Source organism: Pogoniulus pusillus, chromosome 2, assembly GCF_015220805.1.
Source record: "Pogoniulus pusillus isolate bPogPus1 chromosome 2, bPogPus1.pri, whole genome shotgun sequence".
In the NCBI taxonomy this organism is placed as follows: Eukaryota; Metazoa; Chordata; class Aves; order Piciformes; family Lybiidae; genus Pogoniulus; species Pogoniulus pusillus.
In genome coordinates this window covers 25,778,484-25,792,851 of record NC_087265.1, presented here as the reverse complement: position 1 = coordinate 25,792,851, position 14,368 = coordinate 25,778,484, and the positions used below count along the sequence as shown (strand labels likewise).

General features: G+C 41.3%; 1 protein-coding gene across 2 annotated transcripts in view; it reads left to right on the top strand.

The window, feature by feature from the left end:
- The window catches only part of SPATS2L (spermatogenesis associated serine rich 2 like), an 87,957-nt gene that overhangs the window by 16,784 nt on the left and 56,805 nt on the right, over window positions 1–14,368 (top strand). The window contains exons 2-3 of one of the 2 annotated variants that reach the window (XM_064158337.1): window positions 4,341–4,423; window positions 4,784–4,854. The gene's annotated coding sequence lies outside the window, so the exon portion shown is untranslated. The remainder of the gene's footprint in view (window positions 1–4,340; window positions 4,424–4,783; window positions 4,855–14,368) is intronic. The other variant, XM_064158347.1, reaches the window with a different exon arrangement.

Below are 14,368 nucleotides of genomic sequence, written 5' to 3'. Positions count from 1 at the left end.
AAGAACTGCATTGGAAATTAGGGTAGTGTGGCTGACTCACTAGCTAGGCTGACATAAGAACACCCCAAAATCTCAAAAAAAAACCCAACCAACCCAAAGTGCCAAAACCCTCATCAAAACCTGTGCTGGTTTGAGGCTAATTGGAATATTTACTGAGAGAAATTAAATCCTTAGCTGTGAGAAGAAAGAAAGAAAAAAAAGAACAGTAACTTATAACCCTCATTCTTCTACTGAGAAACACAACTAGTCAAAATATAGATAAGATACTCACTGCTCACACACTGCTCAGCTCGCGGTTCTGTTCCTTCTTTCTGGTGGTCTGGTCTCTGTGGTTGCCTCTGCCGTAACTCTAATCTGACTTAACCCTTTTTCCTCTAACCTCCTTGTCGTCTTTTTGACATCTTGCCTCAGATCTCTCCAGATTTATCACATGAGATATACATGGGTTGATCTGGTTATTTCTGAAGGGAGGGAAAGAGGGAGGAGGTTTGGTTAGGAGCCCTCCTGGCAATTGGATTATTTCTAGGAGTGGTATTATGTTTCTGTTTTACTTTTAACTTGTATATAACTGTATATATTTGTGTGTATATATATATATATGCTTGTAAATTGTGCTAAGCTGTAAAGATAGCTTCATTCCTTAACTTCCAGCTGGCTGAGTCTAGTCTGGGTGATTTCATTGTGTGTGGGGGTGGGTAACTTCCAAACCGTCACAAAATCTTACTTTTTTTAATGTGTGTAGCAGATTCCAAATAACCTTTGCACTCAGTGTGAGTATTCAACAGGAGATTCCTTGGCTCCCGTCAACTTGATTCTCACACTAGATGTTCCATTAGCAGCTTCACTAGAGAAATACCCTGAAATGAAAGCTAGCCACAGTCCATTGTATCCTTGTGTTACCAGCATTCATCCCAGGTTGGCGTAGCTTTGATTCCAGCAATAAACCTAGTTTTTAGATTCCACAAGGAAAAGCTAAAATCCACCCCCCACAAACCAAAATCCAAAGAAACTATTACTGACATGAAATGTAGAAGTGACAGAGACATTAGAGTTAAAAGGGGGCATTGAACCCTGCAATCTAGCAGGACTGAAGTATTTCACTTCTCCTTATGGTAGTCTTTTGTTGAGCTCATGAGTATGTAGTGTTGTGCTCAGTATTCAGCCCTGCAATATCTCTCTGCCGGTGTGCAGGGTACTGTAGGTAGGATCTTGTGGCTTCTGCTTAAATTTGAAGTTGTGTTGGATGACTGAATGCAATGTTTTAAGTTGGGGGTTTCATTTAGGACTGGAGGCCTTTGTTTTACTACTGGCTTCAACAAAGCAAAGAGCTGATTTAGACACAGTCATATAACTCCTAGTTAATTTTGGTGTCAATCTTTGTCACTGGTCTATAGTTAATGCTGTATTTTGGACCTTGTTTAGGATATAGGCTCAGGAATGGAGGGATTGAAGGTTATGTTTACTGTTAGACTCTAGAAGGCTCCTAAGTCTACAGTGGAATTAGCTGAGTGCAGAATTCTTTTTCTAAGCTCTCCCATGTGACTGGCATGATGTAAAACTTGAATGTTGGGGTCAGGACTAGGCATCAGAAGTGAAGTGATATAAGAGAATGTTTTACTGCTCCAAAGCATAAAGGATGAGGACTCCTGTCCAGGGCATTCCATAGCTCATGGTTTGCTTTGATTATGATCTTTAGATTAATCAAGGCCTACATCTCTCTAAATGGCTGTTGTGGGCTGGATTTAATCTTAATATCTGTTTCTAATGCTTTTATGTGCCATGTGTCACATTTAGTACTAGTATGAGTGAGTTCTTAGGATGTCAGGTAGTGAAAGGATTAAGGGGAATGGAGTGAAAGTAGAAGTGAGTAGATTCAGATTGGATGTTAGGAAGAAGTTCACCGTGAGGGTGGTGAGACACTGCAACAGGTTGCCTGGTGGTGTTGCACCCTAGATAAATGACTTTTGAGACGCTAATATGGTTAGATAGTTGTTCTCCCGTTTATTTCCGTGTTACAGTGACTTATGCTTACTTGGAAGAGGCGTGCACAGCTAACTTAGTTCACGATTGGTACATGTGGAAAGTACAGATTGGTCCAGGGTTGTGTGTGAATTACAGATAGGTTAACATTACAGTAACAACCTGTAGAGTCCGTCCCCTGCAGCTGGCAGAACCTGCCCCCTGCAGCTGCATGTGGGGGGTGGCCCTCATGCCTCTGAGATGGACTCAAGGACACTCTGCAGTGCTGGTTTGCTCATTCTTATCAGTTCATGTCCTGTTAGCAAGAAGTCCTTCCACAGTTGCCCAGGGGGGTGGTGGAAGCCGCATCCCTGGAAACAAATTTTAAGGCCAGGCTGGATGGGGCTCTGAGCAACCTGATCTAGTGTGAGGTATCTCTGTGCATGGCAGTGGGGTTGGAATTAGATAACACTTGAGGTCCCTGCCAGATCTGACAATTCCATGATTCTATGATTAGGGAACTGTTAAAAAGGTCAGAGGTCAATATGGGGAAGGATTGGTTGATTTATTTGTATGTTCTGAAGAGCTGTGATGAGCACTGATTACTGTTGTGTTTTTCAGATTATGCTAGTTTTGGTGCAGATGTTTGTCACCAAGCTCAGCTTGGTGTTGGGGTTTGGTGTTGGGGTATCTGAAGTTCTGCTTCTTTTTTCTTTGTGTGCTGTAGTGGGGGACAATAAGATGAAGGTTTTAAGAGGGTGTTTTATGTCATCTCTGGGCACTTATCAGCCATGGATTTGCCACAGAGAGATATGGGACACTGTTTTGGTTGTCTGTTCTTTTCTGCAGTCACACCATTCAGAGTATTTTCTGTTTGACAGTACAAATAACTTGAATTATAATTTCCCACCATAATGAAAGGTCCTTAAACATTTGCAGGCATTAAGCAAGATTGTTTTCCCTGATAGTATGGAAGTGATATAATTTTTTTAAAGTGTTATGCCTTATTCTTGAATTAATTTCTCCTACCTTGTTGTTTTTTTTTCCTGCATAAATATGTTGGGATTTTTTTTATAATATGACTAAGGGTAAAGTGGTGAATTAAAATGGTAATCAAATTATGGAGAGGTGCCCTGTAAGAACTATTCTCATTTGGAGGGGTGTTTTATTTGTTTGGTTTTGTTTTAATTTTCCATTGAAATAGAGAGGAATCTCTCAGTTTGAATTGAAGATCAGAACTGGGGTTTAGCAGGTGCTGTGTGATGCAGCAAAAAAAGTAGAATCACCCTTCCCAAAGTAGGGTGGCTTAATACAATAGTGTGTGTGAACTGATTTCTATTTCTTTTTTTTTTTCCCTGTTTAAACCCTAAAAGTGTCACCTGCAGAGTAGGGACAGTACTGGAAGGAGTTACATGTCCACATCTTGGTTTAAGAAGTGCAGCATCTCTGTGGAATGGTGCTGTCTTGATTCATGTGTTCACTAGACCAAAGCAGTGCAGTCCTGGACTAATCTCAGCCCTCCTGTGTTTTCCTTTGGAGGGAATAAAGAGCCAAGTCTTGTCCTTGTTCACCCTGGAGAACAAAGTGCTGGGAAGGCCACAGTGTTAGCCCCCTCTTGGTTAGGATATTCTGGCCAAAGGCATGGAAATGGGAGCATGCTTCCCTCACCAGGTTTCCAGCCCCTCTGATCTCATGGATCTGTGCCCATTATGCCCAACACCCAGACCTGCTTTTTAACACTATGACATATGTAAGTACTTGTATTTCTTCACTGAAGCATCACATTTTAAATTCCTCCATTCATTCCTTTGATTGAGAACATAACTGTGACTCACCAAGCCATGCAGAAATGTATGTTCAGACTGCAGTGGACTTCAGGACCTAATCTAGGAGAGCTTTTGTTGTGGGAGCTTTTGCTAGGTGAAGCACTTGAGGAAACACCTGGCTGTTTCAGATGCAATTAAGAGCTGATTTTGGCAATTTATATGATCAGAAACGATGTATTACTGCTAGAGTTAGCTGTGGGACTGCTGAACAAATCTTAGATCAAAGCAAACAAGGACCACTATGCAACTCACTGAAGTAGTAACTAGAAAGAAATAATTACTGTCTGGCATGCATGGTTAAACTGGTAGACCAGTTGTTGGCTGCCTTTCCCTTACAGCTGTGGGAGAATACAAAACATACCTATTACTCAATAAAACAGGGAGCTCAAGTTCTCATTCATCTGTGTATGGACATGAGCAGGCACTCAGCTGTCCTTGTGATTGTGTGTCTCTAATTTTGGTGAGAATCATCTGAAATTTGTGTGTAAATCAGAAGAGACCTTGTACTGTGGGCAAAGCACTGGTTTCTCTCTCTGAGATTGCTTTTTTTTTTAGCTGAGTTAATGGTCCTGTGAGAATAGTGCTGATTGTTGGTAGAACTGCACTGATGCTGCTCAGAAGGATTTGATTAGGAACTGGTGAGTTACTGGAACTTGCACCTCCATCCTTTTTGCAGTTTGTATCATTGGCATTTATCTTTCTGCACATCCCAATGTTTTCTGGCTAGTTTGAGTTTAAAATATGCGATAGTCTTAAAAACAAGTTTGTTTTAGCTGAGAGAATTGTACGTGGTCAGGAATGTGGTTAAGAACAAGGCTTAGGTAATTGCCTATGCTTGCATGGCAGTGAAGATAAACCCTGTAAAAACTACTAAGAACATATATCAGCAAGCCCATGTGTTGACCAGAACATTAAGGGAGTGAGTGCTGTTGTTTCACAAATATCTCCTGTAAGAAGAAAGCAGTAAAAGCAAGTGTTGCTTTCCTTTTATCTTTCAGCTGTTCTTGCAGAAGACACAGTATTGGAGAAGACAGAAAAATAAGAACGGAAGCTGGAGCTATATACAACGGTAAGAACACTTCTTTGTCTTTCTTTGCAACGTTCAGAAACCTGTAACTCACACTTTTAACCTGTACCTCATATAACAGGCTTCTTGAGCTGTCCTGCTTAAGCTGATCATAGAGCCACATGCCACAGTGATCCCAGAGGGGAAAAAAACCCATAAAGGCAACAGCTAGTAACATGGCGCTTTAGAAATTCTTTACTTTATAGCTTTGACTTCTCACAGGAACACAGATCAGTGGCTAATTGTGCCTGCTGTCACATTGCACTTCTGTGTGATAGATAACAAACAGGGAGGTACTTTATTTATAAGTCTATCAGCGTGAGAAAAAAGAAGCCAGGCACTTTGGGGGCTTCTTTCACCATGGCAGTGCAGCCTTCTTACAGGTCTCGGAAGCTGCTTTGGCTCCTGGTTTGTCTGTAGAGTCTATCTTTCACCACACAGGATAAAGTTCATTCCTTTATCGTCTTTCTCTGGGTCATCAAGTTGATCAGCTTGCACTGGCACAGGCCTGCTGTTGCTCCTGTTCTTAATTTTTTGAACAGCTGTTAAAGATGTATTGTGGTTTGCAGCTCAAAGATCTGCTGAGCTGGTGTTTTGAAATTGTCTCTCACTAAGTGTAGTTCAAGGTCGATGTTCAGAGAGTGTGAAAGCGCAGCTTCAGAATAATAAAAAAAAAAGAAATCAGATACACCTATAGACTACAAAACTGATTAATGGGATTACTGCCTCAATTTAGAGGTGATCTGAACCCAATTTTTTGTCACTTGTTTTGAAGAAAATACTTAAGCTTTAATGTATCAAGCAATTCTCTTTGCTATTGTCTATGAAAGTGGGCAATTTCTGCCTGTCCATCATGTTACAAAAAGTTAGGTCTGGTCCAAGCCTAAGCAGTGGGCTAAAGACCTCATTGTTCTGTGTAATTCTAATGGAGATGACCATCTTTTCAAGCATCTTTAAGATTCTCCATTTTACTGGCAGCTTAGGACATCTGAATTTCCTGAGAAATCTTCAGTGAGTCACTTGACTCCTCAGTTTTACATTTGTAAAAGGAGATAACAGTACTCTTGCACGTGAGTGCAGCTTTCAAGATAATAATAGATCGAGTATTGAGGTTTTTGAAATGTCCAGATGTTATGATACACAGGCAGGAGCAGGACACATTTGCAGCTGTTACTACAGGCACCCCAGTTTTTTGATGGAGGGCAGTTGCAGTGTTTGTTTTTTTTTTTAAAGAATTTAATTTTGCTTTTTTTTCTTTTTTTTTCCTTTTTTTGAATTATTTTTTAAATTTTTTTTTTCTTTTCTTTCCCTCCAGACAGTGCTACATGACAAAATTCCAAAGGTTGTAGCTTTGAAATATTGCAAGGACTGGCTGAATGGAGTCTGTTAGTTAGCCATTTAGCACATGGCAGTAGTGGTGAGCTGTGTCTCAAAGGAAAGAATTAAAAAAGAGATAGGTGCCCAAAATGGTTCTTGCACATCTGCTGATCCCAAATGTGGCCAAGTACATGATGAAATACTTGTCTGGCTAAGAGCTCTGTTTACTACAACCAAGTGAATCACCAGGTCAGTTCCTGAGCAGACCTTGAGCTCTCAAACAGATGGCTTGCCTAGAGAGCAAGATATCTTGGAAGCATCTCCACCCTTGTCAACAATGTTGCACAGCACAAGTATTTCTCAGAAGAGCAATGCTACTATTCAAGGAAAAAAGAGTAGTTTTTCAGGTGTACTTACTTAGTCTTCCATGTCAGAATAGCATCTTGTTGCTCTAAGAATAAGGAAATTGTTGCTGGCTTGTTAGTGAAGGTCCAGATTTGTGAACCAGATCATGTGCCAGGAGGTGCAGTAGCAGGGAGGTCAGTCAAGCCCTCAGGCTTGTCAAAGGCTGATTTTTTCAGCTCTAACAAACTGTTAATTTGATATTAAAAGACAGCTAATGTAGGTGAAAGTTCTTTCTGGAAATGGGGCCAAAGTTTTTAATCAGCTGTGAAAATCTTTTCCTGTAGTCTCTCTCCCATCAGTAAAATGATAATAAATTCTTCTCAAGACAGTAGAGCTGTGCTGAGGATATACTCAGATATCTGAATGTCAAGTGACTTAATAATATCCACTGGAGTAATAGAATACTGTAGACACTGAATATTGGGCCAAGTTCTACATCAGCACATCTGATAAAGGTATTGTGCACCAATCTGGAGTAGGTTTTCTGTATGACTTGCTGTGCTGGGTTTAACCTGGCCAGCAGCAAAGCACCCACACAGCTGCTTGCTAACTCCTGCACCATCTCTCCGCAGTGGGTGAAAACAGGAAAAACAAAATCTGGAGAACTCTTGAATCTCTATTGAAATAAATTTAATGGGTGAAGAGAGGTGGTGGAGTCGCTGTCCCTGGAGGTGTTCAAGAAAAGGCTGGATGAGGTACTTAGTGCCATGGTCTAGTTGACTGGATAGGGTTGAGTGATAGGTTGGACTGGATGATCTTGGAGGTCTCTTTCAACCTGGTTGATTCTATGATTCTAAAAGAGGGAAGGGGACAAACAAGTAAAGCAAAGGAGATTGTACATCATCTCCAACAGGCAGACTGATAGCCAGCCAGTGTCTAAACATGTCTGGACAATCCTTTCGGCCAGTCTGGGCCATCTGTCCACCTGTGTCCTCTGCCAGCCTCTCACCCACCCTCATGGGGCCTTCTGGCTGTGGGAGTGTAGAGAGAAAGAGAGAAGGCCTTGGCACGGTGCAAGCAGAGCTCAGCAATAGCCAAAACACTGATGTGTTTTCAGCACACATCCAAAACAGCACAGTCTGGGCTGCTGTGAAGAACGCTAACTCCATCCCAGTGAGACTTGATGTGTTTACTTGCTTTGAAGTGTAGTACCAAAAGGATTGCCAGAAGAACTAAGACTTCTCTTGATTTGAAAACATTTTCTTGCATGTGCCACTATGATGTTTTCATTAGTGTCATGGACGCTGCTGAAACACTTCAGTATGTGCTGGAGTTCATTTTTCTCTGAAAATATCTCAAAATATTTGTTTTAAGTTTCACAGACTCAGCAACACTTAAGGGCTGTGTGTTCAAGCTGACTGTCCTCCGAGAGTGGTTCTGAAGGAAGGTCAGATGTTGGCACTGGGCAAATTATCTCAGCAGTGGCTAGTTCCATATTTCTGTTTGGGTGCATCTTGTTACTCTTATATAAATATGTACTTTTATTCTTGAAAATAATCCACTCTGCGTAAGCTGTACAGCTAAAATGCTTTAAAACATTAAGAATCAGAATGATGTGGTTATCTTAGGAAATGGAAAACAAAAAAAAAGATCTGAAGTAGGAACCAAACCCTAGTTCATACCTGAGATACTTTTACTGTCAGTGTCCCTGTACTTCCCTGCAACCCTTTATTTTGGATCATGTGCTGCTGTCAATGAAAAATAACTGGCAGCTGTGATGCAGTGAGCTTGAGAAATAGATTAGAGTTCAGCTGTTCACTTTGATCAATATCAAAGCCTGAAACTGAAAGCAGGTTGAGCTTTCACAGAATCTTCTGAGGAAATCATTGAGGTTAAAGGAGAACCTTGAGTTCTTGAAGAGAATCTTTGTTTTCAGGATGTTTGGACTGCACTGTTACTGATGGCCCCTTTTAATTTCACTTTTCTAGTTGTTAATGTGGGTAAGCATTTGTTTGTGTTGGTGAAAAGCATCGCTGAGGCTTTGGAGAATGCATAGCAATGTGACCAGTCCAAGTGTTTTAGATGGCCAGCTTTGAATCTTATAGTAGATTTGTGAGCCAGTGCTATCTGCCACTAGGTGGGTCATACAGTAAGCACAGTGAAATTGAAACTGCAGTGTCTTCATAAAAAGGTGTCAGGCAATTTCTCATGGCTTTGCAATACTGAAACACTGTTTTCAGTGAAGGTTTCCTTGGATGCTTTCCACAGCATCCTCACAGGCAAGCTTAGGAAGTGTAGGTTAGATGGAAAGTGTGGTGGGTTGAAAACTATGTGAAGCATAGAGCCTCAGGGTTGTGGCCAGTTGCGCAGTGTCTACTTGGACATCCATAACAAGTGGTGTTCCACTGGGGTCAGTAGTGGGTCCAGTCCTGTTCGATGTATTCATCAACTACTTGCATGAAGGGACAGAGAAGGACCCTCGGTAAGTTTGTCGATGACACAAAACTGGGCAGGGTGGCTGACACACTATCAGGCTCTGCTGCCATCCAGCATGAACTAGACAGGCTGGAGTGTTGAGCAAAGAGTAACCTCATGAAATTCAACAAGGAGAAACGTAGAGGAGGAGTAACCATCTGCAGCAGTACCACTAGGTTAGGAGCTGACCTACTGGAGGGCAGCTCTGTGGGAAAAGACCTGGGAGTGCTGGTGGATAACTGGCTGGCCATAAGCCAGAAGTGTGCACTTGTGGCCAAGATCAATGGCATATGGGGGTACATGAAGAACAGTGTGGCCAGCAGGTCAAGGTAGGTTCCTCTAGTCTCAATGAGCAGAATCCCTGGAAAAAAAATATGGGTTAAGTTCAGCTTTTGGAACTCTACCTGTGTCAGTAGTGCAGGGAACTTGCTGATCTTCAAGGTACTTTTCAACCCAAACTATTCTGTGAATCTGTAAACTCTGTGGAGCTGAATCTTACCCTGTGTACATTGTTTCTTAGATGTGGGTCTTTTGGATTTTTCTCTCATTAATGAAAAAAATGTTGAGCAATTATTCAGCCAAAATTATTAGCTCTGTGCATGCCAGTGACAGAGCTCTGTTAACCACAGTCTACTGGCAGCTCACACCTGCTGCCTGCAGAGCCAGCCCTTCAATACTTTGGTGTGTGGCTAAATTAGAGGTAGGACTTATTGTCAGAGTGCCTGTTCAGTCTGCAGTAAGAAATCTGTATGAGTGACTGCCAGAGCTGATTTCTGTGAATGAAGATGTAATTTTGGGCATGGCTTTATGAAAATATAGATAGGTACTTAAAAATTAGTTGTTAGGAATCACCTTTGCCTTTACTTGGGGTGGCTCTCAGCAAAGGAGGGGCATGACTGATAAAAAGCCATATTTGACGTTGTGGTCAGCTCTTCTGTGACTGCACACCCATCGTAACTTCCTGATTTGATAAGCTGAACTTTGCTTCTCCCAAGGTTTACTGTAATTTGGGCTCTCTGTTGGAGAATAGCTGGCTCACAGAAAATTCCATTAGGTTTTTGAAGAAGCCTTGCTCAGAAGTGTTTCAGTTGTGTGGAAGTAAATTCACCCACCCCAAAAAAACTCCTGTGGAAAAATTCTTGGCCATCCCAGTTTATCTGCAAGTTCTTACTGCTCATAGAATGGTTATAACCAGTTGACATAGTGAGAATTTGATTTGCTTAGGTGTGGTAACACTGTTAACTGGCACAGTTTCTTTGATAGTGTCTGCATGCATTATATAGGAGCTTGTAAGTGCTATTGTCATATTGCTAATTAAGAGCAGTGGGAAGAGCAATTTAGCAGTTAGGGCAATGTTGGAGATCCTGTACAAAACCTGTCACTTACCTGGCACCTGCTGGTATCCACTTTTGCCTAGGAGCAGTGGGTATAGCATCCTTCAGCATGCTGACAGTCTCAACAGGTAACTGCAAATGAGAACTTAGGTTGATACTGCTGAACACAAATTTTAGTGTTACAAAGTGATGTTAAATGCCTGTTTGTGGGGATCTTAGCTGTGTCCTAGAAAACTACCTTCAAAATAAAGCACAGAAATATTTTCTTCAGAATGTTCCTAAAGAAACGAGCAAAATGCTTTCTTATTCTTGTTGATAAAACCACTCCTTTTGCTGTGTTCATTTCCATGGCTAGTCGAGCAGCTCTGACTGCAGTTAAGAAATGTGGTGGTGGTCTCTTTTTTGTGGTGTGTGGTGGTTTGTGGGCTATTTTTTGTGTGTGTTTTGTTCTCTTTTTTTCAAGCCACTTATATGCCTGGCTAAACAAGGGCCCTGGTTCATGTATACCAGGCATCATATCAAATGCTCTTGACATTCAGAAGCAGCAAAGTTTTCTGGCGTTTTCCCCTGACTGTTGGGGTAGGTGTGTGAGGGGAGACTGGTTAAGGTGGCTTTGCATATTTTTGGCAGTGCACAGTTTGCATTGATTGACTGTATTTCTGCAATTATTTTTGGTGTACCTAAGTATCATAGAATTACCCAGGCCAGAAACGTCCTCTGAGATGATCATCAAGTCCAGCCTGTTTTGCCCACTCCACTAAGTCTGTCACTACTGGTATGGATTTCAACTGAGAACAATAATTGGTTTCTTGGGTGTGTTGTGGGTTTTTTTTCTTTCTGGTAAAGTGCAGTTCAAAGAACAGTATATACTGTAATAACCATTTATTCTAATGTGTAATAGCAATTAGGTTGAAGGACTGTATGAAAAATAAGTAATTATAGATTAAGTTATTGATATGCTGTTGTTGTTTCCAGGAATAACTTTTGTTAACAGCAAAGTAATGTTTTCCTGGAAGGTAGGAAAATGAGGGAGGAGGGGAAGCTAGCAAGTGTAAAAACAAGCATACCAGAATGTTAGCATTATTGCTGCCCCTGTAGTGTGTGACACTGGGTACTGTTAGCATGAGAGGTCTGCTGGGCCATAGTGTTCCTATTGTGGGTATAAATCAGCATTTTTTAGAGGTTTTGTGTGTATGCATTTTGTGTACATACATACATAATAAATCATAGAATGGTTTGGGTTGGGAGAGACCTCTAAAGGTAGTCTAGTCCAACCCTGCTGCGGTCAACAAGGACATCCTCCACTTGAGCAGGTTACTCAGAGCCTTGTTAAGCCTGACTTTGAGTATCTCCAGGCATGGGGCCTCAACTACCTCCCTGGGCAACCTGTTGCAGTGTTCCCCCACCCTCATGGTAAAGAACTTGTTCCTGACATCCAATCTAAATCTTCTCTCATTTCAAACCACTGTCCCTCATCCTATTGCTGCAGGCCTTTGTGAACAGTCCCTCTGCAGCCTTCTTGTAAGCCTCCTTCAGGTACTGGAAGGCTGCTATTGGGTATCCCCAAAGCCTTCTCTTCTCCAAACGGAGAAAATAGTGTAGTAAAAAATAATTTTAAGTGCTGTTCAAGGAAGTACTTGCATGTTTTCAAAAGACCTATGTAGGGTGACTTGGCCCTAGAAAATGAATGGCTGTGTTTCAGTGTTCAGTTTTAGAAGGTTCCACTTTCTCTGGCAAATTTAAATCAAATCTTTGCCTTCAAGTATTTGCATAAGCTTCCTGACTCAAAGTATGCTTACAGATACTTTGAATATATATTAGTCACCTGAGGCCTAGCTGCATTAATGCTACTTTAGGTCTGTCTTCTTTCCAGTTGAGTATGTGGCTTTATCAGTTTTCATCAAAAGCAATTCAGGGAGCTCTTTCAGAGCTCTGATATAGTTCTTCCCCAAGCTCACCATAAACCTGCCAGCTCTGCCCTGGTGAGACCACACCTGGAATACTGCTTCCAGTTTTGGGCTCCTTGATGCAGAAGAGACAGGGGTCTACTGGAGAGAGTTCAGCAGAGATCTGTGAAGATGTTTGGGTGACTTGAACATCTCTGCTATGAGGAAAGACTGAGGGAACTGGGGTTGTTTTAGTCTGGGGAAGAGAAGGCTGAGAGGGGATCTATTCAACATCTACAGATATCTGAGGGATTGTGTCAAGATGTAGGTGCCAGGCTGGTTTTGGTGGTGCCCAGTAATAGGACCAGGAATAATGGGTACAAGCCAAAATACAGGAGCTGGTGCCCAGTGATAGGACAAAGAATAATGAGTGCAAGCTGAAATAAAGTGGTGTTGGAACTCTTAATAAAAGAAGGCTGAAATGTGAACATTTCCAGGACCTTGAACTTGAGATTTACTCCAAGTTTATGAGAATTTATTATTCATAATTACACTGTACCAGTCTGCTGGTGGAAGCTTGATTCTTTGTGACAATTTTTATTTCTTAACATCTAAACCAGTGGGAATACTTCCTGATAGTCACTTTCCTCTTTCTGCTTTTACTATTTAGAGAAACCACAGTAGTTGAGGCTAGGTGTACTATTATAATGCATATTTTGCTGTTTGCCTTCCCATGCCATACTTCTAGCAATCCACACCTAGGCAATTACAGAAGCAAACTGACGCTGTCTCTTGAGTGCAGTTCTGAGGTGAAATAGGAGTCCATGTAAATGACTTGTAGTGACTCCAATTGCTGACAAGAATAACTTGTAAGATACATTCAGTCTTTGCAAACTAGATATTTGACTTTCTGTTTCTGTTTTGCACATGCAAAATTTGAGTAGATTGTATTTCCCTATCTGACTGCTCTTTATCAGTGTGTTTAGCAAGGTTCTTTCAAGCACTTGAGGAACAGCAAGATACTAATGTTTATTTTGGCAAGCATTGCTATGGAAAGCAACTTTTCTCAATCTGAAATTTTCTTTCTAGACCTCCATTCATCCCTCATGCATAGCAGAGAGGACCATTTTAGTGGCCATATAGCTGAATTCAGGTATTCTGAGTTGGGATCAGATCTGCTAGTGAGGTATATGTAGTAAGCTGGGAAATGCTGGGCATCCTCAGTTTCTGCTGAGTCAGAGTGACTGATTCTAGCAAAGTAATAGATGGGTTTGAGGGAAAGATGAAAAATACTTAGAGAATGTCTCCTTCTGCTCTTAAGAATAGCCAAAGGCTTAAAGCACACTTCTAGTAGCAGGAGGCTGGTTTGTAACAGGCACTGTATTTTCAGTATCTGTAGGCCAGAAACATTTCCCTTGTCAGCGGGCTTTCAGAAGGAGTTTTTTCACTCACTTCCATTTGAACACTTTTGTATTGTTTAAATAAAAATTTATTGAATTTATTTACCAAACAGGACTTTTCCTCACTTTAATGAATCGGTGATTTCCTAGTCTGAAATTTTAAATGGCTGGGAGACTTCCTGGCCTATCATATTTCAGTGTTAGTAATTATGTAGTTCAGTAGATACAATCAGCAGTTACAGAGTATCTGCTTTGTGCTGGTACCCATCTGTTGTGATATGGATACCTTGCTCTGCGCTGGACTCATTCATCTGGGACTCTGCTCTTCAGTAATTGGTTGCAGAGCTGGCCTTTTGTCAGTGTTGTGTACAGGTGCCTCATTTGGCAATTTTCTTCCTCGTTTTGTTGCACATACAGTAAGATCAGGGACTACATTTTATGATGGGTAGATGCAAGGAGGTGGCAAAGATGGCTTTAGAATTCAGTCTGAAGCTTTTGTAAAAAAGAGGAGTAGCTTCTAATGTTTGGTACTCTTGAAGGAATGACTCAGGAGTGCAAGAAAAAAATCAGTGAGATGTTACCACTCATTTGTCATTATTGGAAGTGCAGGTGTAAAATGGGCAGCTGTCGGGGTTCAGCTCTTACGAATTTTCTTTGTGAGTTGATTTATTCCACTGCAGTGTAATGCCACTTACACTGCACTTAATCTTTGAACAGTATTTGCTGTGTAAAAGCTGACTCTGAAGGTAGCAAAAATGTT